The following is a 17,140-nucleotide window of genomic DNA, read 5'->3' as shown; positions in this document are numbered from 1 at the left end:
TATTAATAGCAAAAACATATTTCTTAAAGAACATTGAGTTTTCCAGCAAACTCTCGTGCTCAAGTATTTCTACAAAAATGTACATAAACCAAGTCAATTTTAAACTTGATTCTAGATTGTTCATGACCTACTCATTTCCTCACATATTTGTGAAAGCACCTTTAAAAAACAATGAAGTAAAACTACTGAGCTGTACACTCACTCAAAAATGATTTTAAAGAGGAAGAAAAATTTGCCTCCTTTAGTATGAATAATTTATCTACATTCTAATTTTAAAAATCCTAAAACAAGCACTATCATTTTCCTACAATAATAATTGTGATTATGTATATCTATATTTCTAGTCAATCTAATCAAATAGTTCAAAATTGAAGAAGAAAAGCCATGCCTTGATTGCATTCACTCAATCTACAAGCTTTCTTGTGTTTTCACTTCTTTCAAATTATATTTAGTTCATTCTTTTATACAAGTATTTTAACAAAGTGGGGGAACTTTTAGTATTCTATCAACTCTTTATCGACTTATGCATTATCTATATTGTGTATTTAATACTGAAATAAGTTTTGTACTAGCATGTATCCCTTTTCATGGCTGGCCTGGCATTCCTGACCGTTAGTTGTAATATACTTATAAATACAGTTTTTTTAACATCCTAAGCCAAGCAAAATTCAGAAGGTGGAACATACCGAAAATACTTAAGGATATGCTCTAAAGGCAAATGTGTGTTTGTGCTTTTTAGATTTTGCATAGCACTGCTTCCTTATATTACTATGGACTGGACTTGACTCATAGGTATTTTACCAAATGAACCATGGAAGACTATTTCCTTTTATAATTCGTCACTGTAAAGCAAATGTCTAAATTGGAAATGGTAGAAATGGGTCTTTCATTATATTTTTAAATACACAGAGCATACTGAGATTAAGTATTTAAGATTCATATCCAAGTGTATCTATAATGTGTTTTAATAAGGTCATGAATAATGAAGTAATTTTATACAATGTGGAAAACCTGTGAAGTGTAGCACTCAAGTGATATTTATCTATGAGGTGTATCCATTTTACGGTTCCTTTTTCATAAATTTCATTTCCACTTGTGGAGTTGTGTCATGTGCAGACTAATTAATATGACTTATCCTGTGGCTAAGCAGGAATGTTTTTCACTTTTCCTTTATTCTTTCACCTTGTGCAAAATTATTATTCCCCTCAACATCTCATTTATCTCTCACATTCACCCTAGGGAGTCCCTCGTGCAGAACGACTAGGAGGTGTGTAAAGGGGAACAGCAATCTGGCAGCCTCATCATAAAATGTGATATGTTAGCTATTTCTCTTTCCAAGGGACCAATCCAGCTGAGACTGTATGAGGCCTCTGGGCCACACACACAAATACAGCAAACTCACATCCCAAGAAAACTTTTACAGCAAAAAGACAGGGGAAAATAGCTTTGTAACAGAACTTGCTTAAAGGGGGTAAAAAAAAATTCTGTTTTGGGGAAGTTATTCATGTAGAAGAAATAAACAGCTATAGCCATGTGTCAAGAAGAGACATTGTTGCTAAACTAGATATGCATAGAAGTGGAATTAAGTTCCTTGCATTCATACTGCTAATTCTGGGATGATTGTTTATTTCCAATAAACAAACACCATTTTTAAAAATTTGGTCAAAAACAGTAAAGAATAGTTTGAACACATGTTATTATAAATAAACAGATGACTTTCTCATAACAGATGTGAAAACAGGCATGATATATATGTGTTTATATACATATATGTATGTATATATACACACATACATAAACACATATGTATATATACACATATATATGTACATTATACACATATATGTACATATACACATATATGTACACATATATGTGTGTGTATATATATCAGATTTTATCTGCCATTATTATATTGGCCCTCATTTGGGTCTGTGGCTGGCTCTTGGTAGGTAGAAGAGTTTACCCTCAGGTCTCTGCTATAACAGAGTCTAGTTCTGCACAAAAGATTGAACTATTTGTGTCCATGCTATTGTAAAGTAGCCTTGTCCCTAGGACCTTCAAAAACAACAAGTTGAGGCCAGGCAAGGTGACTAATGCCTGTAATCCCAGCAAGGCTGTAATTTCAGCCAAGGCAAGAGGATCACTTGACTCCAGGAGTTCAAGACCAGCCTGGGCAACAAAGCAAGACCCCCACCTCTACAAAAAGAAAGTTAAAAATGTGCGGGGCATGGTGGCGTACCCTTGTAGTCCTAGATACTCCACAGGCTGAGGAGTGAGAATCACTTGCACCCAGGAGGTCAAGGCTGCAGTGAGCTATCATCACATCACTGCACTCCAGCCTGGACAACAAAGTGAGAGTCGATCTCAAAAACAAAAAAAAAGGGAGAAGATTTTACTCTTAATTTATGTCATTTATGCATGTGCTTTGCCTTGTGACTACTTTCAATAGTGAATAGATTTATGAAAATTCATATTACCTAGATTTATTCTTGACCAATAAAACTCATTCTAAAGGATTTTTCTAGTATATATATGTAAATGTATTAAAAGAAACTAACTGGCCTGCATGCTAGTTAACCTAAAATTTAATCCACATTTCCACCAAAATTTGATTAATACATCTAATCAACCTCACATGAAGAAAATTGCACATGGGTTCTTGATATTTCACACAAGAGGTGATTTTTTTCTTTTCCAGAAAGGAAGGTTTATCAATAGTGATAGTTTTAAGCTCCAAGAGAGCGAGAAATTGAGTCTCCCCTGTTCCTGCTATATCTTCAACATCTAGAAAAATCTCTGCATTTGTACTCCTTCATGGATTAGATGCAGACCACCATGCAGAATAAGCCCCAAAACATTAAGACAGAGTCGTTATTACATTGTTTTAATCAACTAAATTTAATTTGGCAAATGTGATATACGTAATGTCTACTAAGTGACATGGAGTTTAAGCATAAGTGGTAAGCAGTTCACATATGTGATTGAAATAAGCATGATTTTAAGGAACCAAACTTGTTTGTTTGTTTTTAATATTCTTCTCCCTTCATTGGACCAGTTTTCTGAGCTTTATTTTCCACCATTACTGTTTTCCATAATACTGTGTGAAAATGAAATCATTATCCACATCAGCAGCACCATCATACACACCGATATTCAAACCTTGAAAGAAAACGGTCCCAGTTATTTACTTCCAAACAGCTAGTTACCACTTGTCAGGCACCTAGCCCCAACATCCAAGGATTGGTATTTATTCTCTTAATCATTATTATAATCATCTTACTGCCTTACATCAAAATACTGTGTTACAAGTCAATACAATGCATTAACTGAAGATGTACTTCTTCCACACACCACATTAATTCAACAATTATGAAACATATGGTAGGCATTGTGGGATTGGGCTACACCAGCAGAACTTAGTTGAGTACTAAGAAAATAAAAAGATGAACTTAACTTCTTTCAAACTTAAACACCTAAGAGAGATAAAGTATATAAACAAATTTGAATATTCCTAACTTTATACATAACAGTCCTTGGTACGTAACTAAATGAATAATAAATTTTTGTTAGGATTAGTGAGTTAGAAAACAAGAAAGTCCTGGGTGCCTAAAATTCAGGGGTCAAGACTGCAAAAGGAGAAGCAGCAAATATACCACCAATGGAGGGAAAAAGAGAAAGAGAGAAGAGCGTCCAAACTCAAGAGACTTCACAGTTTCTCTCTGGTCCTACCATGTCTTCATTTGTGTAAAGTTATATAGATGGCACGTCTTTGGATTCTAGCTCTAAGATGAATGGATCCCACCTATCATCCCACAATAGGGCTGAGCGGGGAGAGCTCCCTCTTCCAAACTCTTTATTAACCTTTACTGAGTGAAAATTCTGCTACAGATAAGACAACCATGCAGTCTCCTTGACTAGAGTCCTTAATCTAACAAACACGGCAATATCAAAGGCACCATGTGGAGGGAAATATTTGTGTGTGTAATTACGTGTCATATTTAAATTCTATATATACAATAGTAGAAAATTACTGGCAAATGCATGGTTGCCTCATACATTTACATTGCAATTGTGTAAGTTTTCTTTGATTAAGATGTTGTAGTATTCATTGCATACCAGGAGTAGAGAATAGTAAGTAAATTTGCAACTGTCCTCTTATGACAATCCAATGAGATATTTATATTTAAACATAAAACTGTAGCCATCCCTCAGTATACATGGGAGATTGGTTCCAGGAACCCCACATGTAATAAAATCTTACTGAAGTCCTGTAGTCAGCCCTGCAGAACCCTGCAGAACCTGCCTGTAGGAAAACTAGGGTTTTGTATCCCACAAATACATTTTTGTAATTAGTGCGTTTAGTTGGAAAGAAAATAGACATAGAAGCAGACCCATGTAGTTCAAACCTGTGTTGTTCAAGAGTCAAATGTAATTAAGGAAAATATAGCAAGAAAGATTACTTTTAGATTTTCTAGTTGCTGCAGAGACCAGTAAGAATACTCATCACCTCCAATGACACACAGATTCTGTAGGTTCAGTGTGGGTGCGATGTTATGGGTGGGCATGGTTAATATATTTGTTACAAGAAATGTAATAAGTTGTTATAATTTCCCCCTTTCTGCAACATATGGGCATGACTTACTGCTACTTTCAAATATATTATCCAGATTCTACTATTATTTTAAACTTCATAACTCATGGCCAAGAAGAAAGCAACTTCTGACTCCTATCATCAGTTCCAAAGTCTTTCTTCCAATTAAAAGCAGTTACCAGTGAACATCCAGTCTTATGACTAAAATGCATGCATTCTTTCTTTTTAATTTTCAAAAGAGAAACAATGATTATATAAAGAAAGCTTCCTAATCAAGAAAAATGTCTTTTCTCTAACTAAAACAAAAGTGAATGTGGAAAGGAATCTTCAATTAAGAACGGATCATTTATTTTCCCTATATATTATTACCTCCTATTTCTTTCCATTTGGTTGGATTTCAATAGAAATAACTTTTATGTTAAGTTTGTTTAGCCTTAGTTTGCTATAAAAACACAAACCATGCCATTATTATTGATGAAGGTCGGGCACCCAGGATGGTCTTGAAAAATCATTATATTCAAATGTGCAAATTCATATCATTATATGAATTAAGGCTTGCTTATGTATGAAAGTAGCAATGGGATTAGTATAAAGTCATTAAAGATTTCTAGGAAGAATATGTTGTATTATAACATGCTCTGTAGTTTCAATCAAGGAATACAGTGCTCTTGGCCTCAGTTAATGGTTTATTTGTAAGAAATATATTCTTATTGCATAACTTCCCTCTAGCTCCAGCATTTAAAAAGAAACCATCCAATAGGTCTTTTTCTAGAAATTGAGATGGGTAAGAGAAAGAGTGTTAAATATTACTTTCTTTAGGTCCTCTCTTAAATGAGGAAATTTTTCAAATGATGTGTAGGTAAGACTTTTATTTATTTTATGTTTGATTTTTAATTTTTATATATTTAAGGGGAACAAGTGCAGATTTCATACATGCATGTATTGTGTCATGGTGAAGTCTAAGCTTTTAGAGTACCCATCACCAGAATAGTGAACATCATACCCAATAAGGTTGATATCTCAAGCTAAATAATGATGTGGAGTCAGGGAGTGGAATAGAGAGTTGACTCTCCTAATCACCCAAATGAATCATCTGTATTGCTCCTGGAAGCTGAGACCAAAACCTCTATTTCTCTAACACTTTACAGTCAAGAAGAAGTTGAACTGTTATTTTTTTAAAATAATAAAATATTCTAAGATATCATTAGTCATGATTATTAGTCATGGCCATAGGTTCCTGAAGCTTAGAGGATGAACTCACCTCAGTAAAAGAAGAAAGGAGGCCAAGCACTGTGGCTCACACCTGTAACCCCAGCACTTTGGGAGACCGAAGCAGGTGGAACACCTGAGGTCAGGAGTTCAAGACAAGCCTGGTCAACATGGTAAAACCTCATCTCTACTAAAAATACAAAAAATTAACCAGGCATGGTGGTGGTCGCCTGTAGTCCCAGCTACTCCGGAGGCTGAGGCACAAGAATCGCTTGAACCTGAGAGGAGGAGGCTGCAGTGAGCCAAGATCATGCCACTGTACTCCAGCCTGGATGACAGAGGTAGACTCCGTCTCGAAAAAGAAGAAGGAAAAGGAGAAGGAGAAGAAGAAGATGAAGAGAGCAGGAGGTCTGTGAGAAATACTCAGGTTTTCGGTGAATGGCACTGTACACATTTCTTAGAAAATTAAATAATATAATGAAGACTCTTTTAAGGACAACCTACTCCGTGAGTGGACTTTAAGCTTTTGCCCATTGTTGGGATCATGCCTGGAGTGTTAAAGGTGGCAAAATATGCTACAGCCCAAATATGCCATTTTGATATTAGGATAACATTGAGCTACAGGTTTGTTTGTTTGTTTGTTTGTTTTTTGAGACGGAATCTGGCTCTGTCGCCCAGGCTGGAGTGCAGTGGCCGGATCTCAGCTCACTGCAAGCTCCGCCTTCCGAGTTACGCCATTCTCCTGCCTCGGCCTCCCAAGTAGCTGGGACTACAGGCGCCCGCCAACACGCCCGGCTAGTTTTTTTTGTATTTTTTTAGTAGAGACGGAGTTTCACCGTGTTAGCCAGGATGGGCTCGATCTCCTGACCTCGTGATCCGCCCGCCTCATCCTCCCAAAGTGCTGGGATTACAGGCTTGAGCCACCGCGCCCAGCCGAGCTACAGGTATTTTTAAACAAAAGCAGCAAGTGCACAAAGGGCTCCGTGAACCTGCCTTTTTTCTTCCTGAAAGCAGGACATGAAACTAGAGGGGGTCCTCCCTGTGCAATCGCCTTTCCTTTTTCAACCTTTTATAAAAGTATTTAGGTTTTGCCAATTCTTTGGCTCTTCATTACCTGACGAGGGCACCCATGTCAGGCAAAACTTATATTAAGTAAATCTGTGTGCTTTTCCCCTGTTAGTCTGTCTTAGATCTGTTTAATTTTTAGGCCCAGCTGAAAAACCCCAAGAGAATAGAGGTAAAATTTTGCCTCCCCTATGGTTTTCATCCTTGGCTACACAGTGTTTGCCAAAGAGAGGGTTGGCAAAATATGGCATACATTTTTACTAACATTTAATTGAATATGCATTATAATCTTCTCCTAAATGCCTCCAAGAATTTAGAGTAGTATTGTTTTTAATCCAGTAAAAAAATCTCGTTATAACAATTATCATTTTTATTATCAGAAAGTACTACATAACTGAGTCATATCTATATCCCAACATATCTCTCAAATGAACAAGGCTTCAATGATAAGATTACATTCCATTCTTTGTAACACAGTTCTACACAATGGATCTCTCTATTGCATGTCTCTGCAATAGCCATACTCTACAAAGAACATAAAATATGTGTGCTGTTTGTGATGTGTGAGGGGAAGCACATTGAAGTAACATATTGAATAGAATATTTATTCTTTTTTTTTTTTGGTTCCTAAATAAAGATGAAATTATTCTTCAAATTCTCTTTGCCTTTCTTACTTCAGATAAAATGCGGCTTAGGCACCAAATCAACTACCAAAACAAAAGCACCAAAGAAAAAGATTTAAAGCTGGAAGGTGAGGATGGAATAAAGATCTGTACCTAATCCTAATATCTGTCACCTACTCATTTTCTTCAATAGATCCCAATGCTTTTTAAATCACTAAATGACTGCCAGCACATTGGTTGATTCATCTGAATGCTTTCAGGCTAGGAAGATGTTTCAACAGAAGCCTTACCCTTGTATGTAAGGGTCCTAAGCAGGAATATAACTAGAACTGTTTATTGATCCTCAGCTGTCCTATGCATCTCTCCAAATCCTCTGGGCCTGACCGCAGTTGCAACACAACATGTCCCTCTAGACAAATATCTGATGTATAGTATCATTTGGAAGGGTACATTTGCACCATGTAGCAGTACATGGTAGGTTGAACGTAATTTAATTTCTTCCTCATATACGTTCTTGAAGCATTTTCTTAGTACTCATATTACTACATATCTTACTACCAGAATTCACTCAACTGGTTAGATTAACAACAACAACAAAAAAGAGGTTACAGATGAGATTAGTTTATGATCCATTGAACAATCAGCAATAAGAAGACTAAAATAACAAAAATGCAGGGTTTTTTTCACAAAATTATTTTATGCCTCCCACCTGCTTTAGTTTTTTGAAATAACTGGATAATTAAAAAGATGACAACTCATGACAATCTTCCAATTTTATGATGGTTTTGCTAAACATGATAAATGAAACCTTAAAAACTTCAATTTTTTTAACTTTCACTTTTTAAGTTTACTAAATTATTTAATTATAGGATTGATATAACAATAGAAATACAAGGTATAAGGAAAAAATCATTTACCTCCACCATTCTACCCTGGCTTCATCTCCCTGAGATAACCAATGCTAACCTATCTATATTTATAGTTCCTACTTTTCTCTATGCTCACAAAAATGTGCTTACATACAGATGATTACATGATTACTTTCCTGTAATATGGCATGTGTTTCTACTTGATACTATGTCATGGATACAATTCCAGAATAATGTGTCTACAGGAGAGGTTGTAATGAAAACATGCACCACAATATTTTCCAACATTCAGCTGCAGTTTCTTTCCTATCTTTCAAGAAACACCAATTAGTTTCATCACCATTATTATATACCACAATTAATATTCTAGGGACATTAGAGTACTTGTGCTCAGTGATTCAATTATAGTTCCAGGATATTTGCATAGGAGAAAAGAGGTCTAAGCATGTCAGGTAATTTCTCCATGACCTTTAATGACCGAGAGTTGTGGCCTTCCTTTCAATACCAAATCTCTTTTTCCAAACTGACACTTTTGTGAAGGCATACACATGCATGTTTATGCGAGCACACACACACACACACACACACACACACTTTGAATCCTGGGTGGTTAATCTTAGGCAGTTTCCACTGTTTCTGTGTTTTAGTTTTGTTGGTTGGTTGGTTTTTCAGCCTTCTTATCATCATAAATGTCTTTGGCTTTAGAAACAACTGCTTTTGCTTATTTGGCACACTACTTATTTATTTTTCTGCCTTGGCCAAACTATAAACCAATCATCAGCAACTTTGAATATAGTCATTAGTACATGTAAAATTATACATATGCTTTGAACCTTCACCAGACTGATCCAAATTTGTATCTTGGTATTTTGAATGCAATACACTGCTATACTCAGGGTGTAATTCATATAATAACTTATTTAATAGGAGAGAAGAAATGAAGGGAGGAAGGGAGGAAGAGAAGAAATGAAGGAAAAGAGAACAGGAGACAGAAAGATATAAACAACAAAAAATACGTATTTAGCATCAACGTTTAAAAGATAATAATTATCTAACTAGCAGAGGCCACAGAGCTCCCAATATTTTGAGATAGTCTCATGTTACAGGTTTTCAAGCACAAGTAAAATTATAAGGACATGTGTCAAGGACAATTATGTTGGTGAGAAAACAGAATTGATGAACCCTTGATTTTCAGTCCCTAAAGCTTTGATTCCATGTTGCATCTATGGCTTTCCAGATGCCTTGGCTGTCACGTTAGTGATTCAGTAATTATTCTAAGCAGAGAAATCTGTAGGCGAGATGTGTGGAGTTAGGTAAACTTTACTGTAATGCTCAAACCACATAGTAGAAAAATATTTACCAAGTTAACATCTTAGAGTCCCAGATCTAATCCAGAGAAAAGTAAAACATACAACTATCTTCAGAGATATAGTATACTGTATTTAATTATAATTTGTTCTGGCTTATTGCTTTTCATTTTACAAAATCCACGATGATGTGGTTTACTTAACCAGATTTTAAAACCCAGGGCCATAAAATGCTGATAACTGTTCCAGAAGAGTGCAGTGGCACTCTAGTTTATAAATCTAGTGACTTCTTGCTGCTCATGTTTTAGTGCAAACAAGTAGACATTTAAGGGACATTGAAGGAAATAACTGTTGTGTATCATCATCATAAAACCATTGAATAATTGCTGAAATAATTTGATTTTGTTTAAGAGTTGGGTGATTGATTAGTTGGCAGTTATTTATGTCTTTCTATAGGTCTAAATTTTAAAATACACCAGATATTTAAGTTGAATGTGACATATTTACTTCTCTCCTAGGCAACCGCTAAGCTTAATTTATTGTACATGTACAAATTTACTTGATACACCAATGCACTTTTCAGTATCTTAAATTAATTCCTCATTAACTGTTTTATTTGACTGAGTTGAATACCTGTATAGCACAAAAACAGATTACAGTTCTTTATTTTCTTCCAAGTAATGTCAACAGCTTTCATTCCTTCAGTGTATGAAGGCAGGGTGTTGTGTATGCCTGTGGACTGGTAGCAATAAAAACAACGTAAAATCAGTTAAAGAGGAAGAAGGAGAATTGGGAGATTTTGTGTGCTGCTTTTACTCATCTAAAAGAAATTGTTAAAGTCATTTACTTTACATTCTCTTTATGATAATTGACTCATACAACCCATCTTTTTTTCCTCAAATAATTTTGCAGTGATCAAAGTAGGTTGGATCTTTCTGTGGTTCTATCTGTTTATTACAAACACAATTATTCAAGTAACAGATAGGGAAGTAATTCATAAACATGCACACCCAATCAGGTATAAATCTGCAGATGCTCCGTTAGTAATTAAAGATAATATTTCAAATACGGTCCATATTTTTTGCAAATAACAATGTATTAAATATTAAGTTTTTGATTAGACAAATAAAATTTCAAATCAGAGAATAGTACTGGAGGGGAGGGCATAATTATTAAGAAAACTATTATTGTATGTAAGTATTTCAAAAAATTTAAAGACTTTATTTTGAAAGATCAAGTAGGTTTGACAAGTATTTACATGCGAGTGCATCATGCCTGTCCAGCATTATATCATGAAATATTTTACATCATGGATCAATCTGGTAAACTGTTAGCCATGATTCTAAGTATGCCCTTTTGGGTAGGGAGAGGAAGAGGGGACATTTGAGATCTAAAGAACATCGTGATCTATGGTTTTGAAAAGCAGGAATAAAGAGAAAGAACACAATCAGCAAAGAGAAATACCAAATTCCTTCCTCAGAGGAAAGATAAATGTAATTGGCCAGTTTTGAATACCTATGTGTCAGGGACCCAGTTTCTTTCTAAAGATAATAAAGTAAAAGATGCCATTGTTTTACTTAAAGAATCAATAATCTGGTATGAAAATAATACAATGTTGATAAAACAGAGTCCCAGAATGTAAATGATACTTTAGGCCACCCTTGAGAACTTCTGATTAGGAATTTTTTACCCTGTATTTACTCAGTGAGAACTCAGCATAGATACAAATAAGAATGTTGCTATTTCTTTGTTTCTTGTTCACATTGTGAGACATGCATAAGCTCTTGCAAGAGCATCCCTCAGATCTGCCCTCTGGACCCAACCCTAAATTTGTTAGGCTAAGTTAGCACAGTTAGCCTGACTTCTAACCACTAGCCTCCTTCACTGAACAACAAACTCCATCAAAGGATAATGCTAGGATTTGCCTCATTTTACTTGCCACTCATGTATGTTCTCTAAGCAATGCAAGGGAAAACAAACAAACAAAAATGAAAAATAAAAAATAGAATACAAACCTCTGTAGTTAGGAAATAAAGAGTAAAGAAATTTTAGGCACAAATATATTCAGTGTATCTTAGTTCTCACATGTATTCTTTTTATCTACACCAAATCAAAGAACAATTGCAGAAAGGGTAAGAGGAGAGGGAGAGAGAGACAGAAGGAAATAAACAGAAAAAAGACTCTAAGTCATGCAAAAGACTTCATAAGGAGGAAGTACATCACAAGCTGAACTTCAATCAACAATCACTTCTTGGGTGTAGAGTAGCAGATTTATTTGAAGTCTAGCCTCTTTTTCCCTTGGTGGAATAAGACTCTTACTGTAGCAAAGGGTTTGATTTCTTATTTTAAATGTGATAAGGAAAACATAATATGACTGCTAGTTAGAGTGATGCGGTCCATTTACAAAGATTCTTAACTTTGGGAGACATTTAAGATTCTAATAAAAACCGTATACCTCCCCAGAAAACTGTAGATGCACGTACTTATAAAGTCTTCTGCATACAGCTTCAAAGTGGTCTCAAAATCCTTGCAGCCATCCAGGGATCAAGGTTTAGGGTATCATGTTGTCTTTATCTCATCTGCATCTCCAATAATTACGGTAATAAAGGAAAGAAGAAAAATATGAACCCCATACTGAGTGTATACAAAAATCTAAGGAGTGGCATCTGACTGGATCAGATTGATGGATGTATGTCATAAGAATCTAGGAAGCACCAAGTTGCGTGAGATTAATGAGCCCGCAGCCCCATATTCCATTCCTAAGAGTGGTTTTAAGAAATACTGGCAAGCAAGGGACATACCCTAATGGTTTTCTTTTTAGCTAAGAGGCATTAGAGTTCTTCAACCAAATATATCTTTCTCATAATAATCTAATTTCTGTCCCTACTCAGTAGACAAAAATATGCCCAAACTTGTCTCTTTATTGAGCTTCAGAAGGAGAGTAAAAATAAAAAGAGAACAAAGAGATGGCTGTGACAGACTTGTCACTCTACCCTGATCTCAGCTTTTTTTCCCTCACAAGAAACAAATATGCTTCTCAGGTGTGAGAAGGTAAAGACAACATGTAATACCAAAGTAAACTCATTGTATTCTGACAGACCTCACCAGAAGCCAGAAAAAAAAGAGTACATTTAAATATCTCATTAAGAAGTTTATTATACCTGAGTAACTCAGAGGAATCACGCACACATTAAAATGTGTGCATCTCATAACTCCAAAATAAAATCAAAATTCACTGAAGCACTCTCAAATAATGGTTTACTAGAGAAAAAAAAGTTAAAAACTGGGACAAGGTTGCGCATTTAACTAGTGTGCTTATATTATCAAAATGAATGGATTTTCTTCCTTGAAAAATTTCACACATCGATGGTAACATAAAGTTCAGTAATTATATTCTATCTCCTATCTTTCCAACACTGTGTGATGCAGTAATTCCTCTGTGTCAAGATGTAAAGCAGCTGGGAATTGAACAAAATTAAAACACATTTCACATAAGTCGTGAGCTGAGATTACCTCTTTTGCCCAAGTGAAAGCATCGAGGAAAAAAAGAGTAAAAGGATTTTCTGAGAAAGGAAAGTCTTTATAACAACAGGCCTTTAAAATAATTATCCCTGCATTAAAAATGCCGGCAAACAAAATTCTAATATATCCGAATTGTCCTTTAATTTATTTTTTTGATTTTTCAAAATGTTTCTTAACATAAAACATCAAGGTGGTTGGTTGAATAGTAAAATTACATTGCATCAGTTTCAGGATATTAGTTCAGGTCTAATAAAATTTTAATAGAAATATGTTTAATGACTTTAACTTACTGCTGAATGAATAGTACTCTGCAGGATTTGATAGTATATGACTCGAGAAAAGATTATTAAGAAGAAATATAAGGCACTTTTATAAAAGATATTTGCAGGAAACCATTAGATGATACAGAAAATCAATAATGCCCTAGTGCCAATTTCAGCAATATTAAAATTACAGTGCTCGTTGATATTTATGATGCTAGAGCTACCAAATCATTTCATTTTTATCTTTCATTACATTGGCATTTTTCTTTGTTATCTAGGACCAATTGCAAAATTTGATCCATTCCTTTAAAAAATGTTTTACAGATGATCCTGTTTCTAAACAGCTCTTCTAAGGAAGAACTTTAACAGTCTATTATTTATACTTTCAGTGTATAAATGGATTGGTAACGTTCTTTCCTTGTAGGGAAGGCATAATAATTGTAAAATATTAAGACATTGAAAATGGATCTTAGTAGAACCAAATAAATAGGACTTAATAAACAGAGTCGCTCAGCTTACTTTTTTTCCAAGAGGAAAAGTAAAATGATGAGAGTCTAGCCTCATTATCTCACATGTTTAAAACTGAAGTCCAAGCTGTAATGAATTGTTCAAGAGTGAAATTGTGTATAGAGTACAAATATATATCTTGATTTTTTGCCATGTCCTTCTCCAAGTTCCCCCAAATTAGCATGCAAACAGTAATATAGAGCTTACACTTATTTGGCTTTTGAAGTAACCCTGTGATTTTTTTAACTGGCTAGACTATTATAAACAATGGAATTTAGATAAATTGGTAGAATCCGAAGAAGAAATAATGAGTGGTGAAATACTGTCACCACCATTTTTTGACTTGGTGCCCTGGATATAAAAAAACAAAAACTATTTAACTACATGTCCCAGCTAGTAGGCTTCTCCACAGGTAAAGAGACACAAAAAGATAACCCACTGGTAGGCTGTCTACAATTGCTGTCTCCAGCTTTAAAAGGACAAAAAAAGTGTAATGATTTCCCAAACCCTGAACTCCTCGAGTTATAGAATATAAAAATAGTAACTGCCTGAGGCAATGTCATCTCACTGGTGGCTTCCATGAATTGTGAAGTCTGCGCCAGTGATAAGAGGCTGGGAGAAAACTTTCAGATCTTAACCCGTGCTAAAACTCTTATGAGTCAAGTTTTTTTCCATAGTAGCCAATCGGATACATTTTTAAGCATTAAATTCACATACACTAACACATGTAATAGCAACAACAGTAATAATAAAGGCTAGAGGGAGGGTACACATTAACTTTTAACGGAATCTGAGTCTACTGCCTATAAAGATAAAGATGTGTTAATTACATATAAAGCTTTCTGCAGGACCATAGTCTTCTTGAACTTAGAGGGGTTGAGGGATAAAAGGCTACATTTTGGGAACAGTGTATACTGCTCAGTATAAGGGGTGCACTAAAATCTCAGAAATCACCAATAAAGAACTTTTCCATGTAACCAAAAACCACTTGTACACCAAAAACCCTGAAAATTAATAAAATAAAATAAAAAGTCATTGCTAATACTGCATTTTGGCTTAAATATTTCTCCAACTTATTCTACCATCCAGACCAATGTATCATTTTTGCAGGATCGTATAGAATTTTCCAGACTTCATTTTCTAGGTCAATCTGAGAACCAAATATAAACATGTGAAATATGTGCTAATGCTTACCATTTATATTTTCTGCTAGTTGATAGTTATTTTTTTACTTTTAATGATCATTCCTTGGATAGTGTTAAATCAGACATTGGCAACCTCCCAAAGATGGAGAAGGGGTGGGTTTTCAGCCTGTCATAGGCTCATGGTTTGTTCCTAACTAGATCCCCATTCCTGCTGCTGTCCAGAGCTACCACCAACCTCCCCAAGAGTCTGATTTATCACCCTGAGTGAAATCAGAAATTCACTGTAAAACTTTGCCCCACCTCCCTCCAGCTTCCTGGGGTCTGGCTTTTGAAAAGGGATGAATAGGGCCGGGCATGGTGTCTCATGCCTGTAATCCCAGCACTTTAGGAGGCCAAGGTGGGCAGATCACGAGGTCAGGAGATAGAGACCTTCCTGGCTAACAAGGTGAAACCCCGTTTCTACTAAAAATACAAAAAATTTGCCAGACGTGGTGGCCTGTAGTCCCAGCAACTCGGGAGGCTGAGGCAGGAGAATGGCATGAACCCAGGAGGCGGAGCTTGCAGTGAGCTGAGGAGATCGGGCCACTGAACTCCAGCGTGAGCGACAGAGCAAGGCTGTGTCTCAAAAAAAAAAAAGAAAAGAAAAAGAAAAAGAAAATGGATGAATATAGAACATTGGTGTTATTATTACTTCTGAAAAGATTGCTAGTCCTTGGTCTAGACTATAATTATGTTTGTTTACATTTAATAGCTATCTTCCAACTACATAAATTTCCCCATTCCAACTTTTATGTTTGTGCATGTAAATATGTTCATTTCTAAAGAGATAAGATTAGTTTTCTTTTGAATTTGTTTACCAAGTGTGCTAACCATAAAATCCTCCACAAATGCCATAGATCGGGGTCCCCATCCTTTTTGTCACCAGGGTCCAGTTTCATGGAAGACAGTTTTTCCACTAGTTAGATTTTCATTAGGAGCGTGCAACCTAGATCCCTCTCATGTACAGTTCACAATAGGGTTTGCGATCCTGTGAGAATCTAATGCTGCTGTTGATTGGATAATCTGATTTGACAGGTGATGGAGCTCAGGCAGTAATGCTCAGAAGCCCACTGCTCATCTCCTGCGATGCAGCGTGGTTCCTAGCAGGTCACAGACTGATGCCGGTCTACGGCCGGGAGTTGGGGGTCCCTGCCATAGGTGACCTACCTGAGATCTGGATAGAGGAGGCACTCAATAAATATTTGTTGCATTAAATAAGCATGCCAACTCACTGTACAACAGCAACCAACTCACTTCCTAGAAAACCAGGCCATTCAATCATCTTCTCGCTTCTCCTCACCGTTCTCATACATAGGAGACTCCCCTCTATACCAGATCTTACCATTCCACAGCATTTTAACGTCCACATCTGTGATCCATTCACCACTTAAAACTAGACACAGCTTATATTCAATGTTACATCCTTTCAAACACTGTCTTGCCAGTTTTTTCTGCCCCTTGATCTATTTCCCCAATTAAAACCGTCAAACCTGCATCATTCTACATATTCCTTCTTCACTCAGTTTCACTGAAAGTGGGTAGAAGAAATATCACACAGGAATGATCTCATGATTTAGCTGATTCTTTCTCATTCCTCAAAACATGCTTCCTAAAACTTTCTAAGCTTGTTCCCACCCCTTTTTTTGTAAATTTATCTGCATCTAAGCCTCTCATGGTCTTCCTATCTTCAAAGAGCAGTCTTCATTTCCTTCAAAGCCTGTCCTCACCTGCTCTTTTATTTTCATCTCCTTCTGCTTCCTCAGGGACCTTCCTTAATGGATTATCTCCTAGTTCTACAGTATGTTCAACCTACTTCTGTTCAGTGATTCTTTCACTATAATGTAGACGTCTGCTTATTTAGAAAATCTTTCTTTGAGTCCTGTTACTCCTTCCTTTTCTTCCTGACATAGAAAAAAAAAAAACCATAAAGCAAAAGTTCGCTCCAATATAAAGGAAAAATTTTCACTTCCTACAGTTCATTCACTCAAACTCTAAAA

The 17,140-nt window shown here is 35.8% G+C and overlaps 1 protein-coding gene across 1 annotated transcript in view; it reads left to right on the top strand.

Annotated features, from left to right (window-relative positions):
• KCND2 (potassium voltage-gated channel subfamily D member 2) overlaps nt 1-17,140 on the top strand; it is a 488,618-nt gene that overhangs the window by 392,051 nt on the left and 79,427 nt on the right. The window lies entirely within an intron of this gene.

Source organism: Trachypithecus francoisi, unplaced genomic scaffold, assembly GCF_009764315.1.
Source record: "Trachypithecus francoisi isolate TF-2019V2 unplaced genomic scaffold, Tfra_2.0 Lachesis_group4, whole genome shotgun sequence".
In the NCBI taxonomy this organism is placed as follows: Eukaryota; Metazoa; Chordata; class Mammalia; order Primates; family Cercopithecidae; genus Trachypithecus; species Trachypithecus francoisi.
This window is presented reverse-complemented; position numbering and strand designations above follow the sequence as displayed.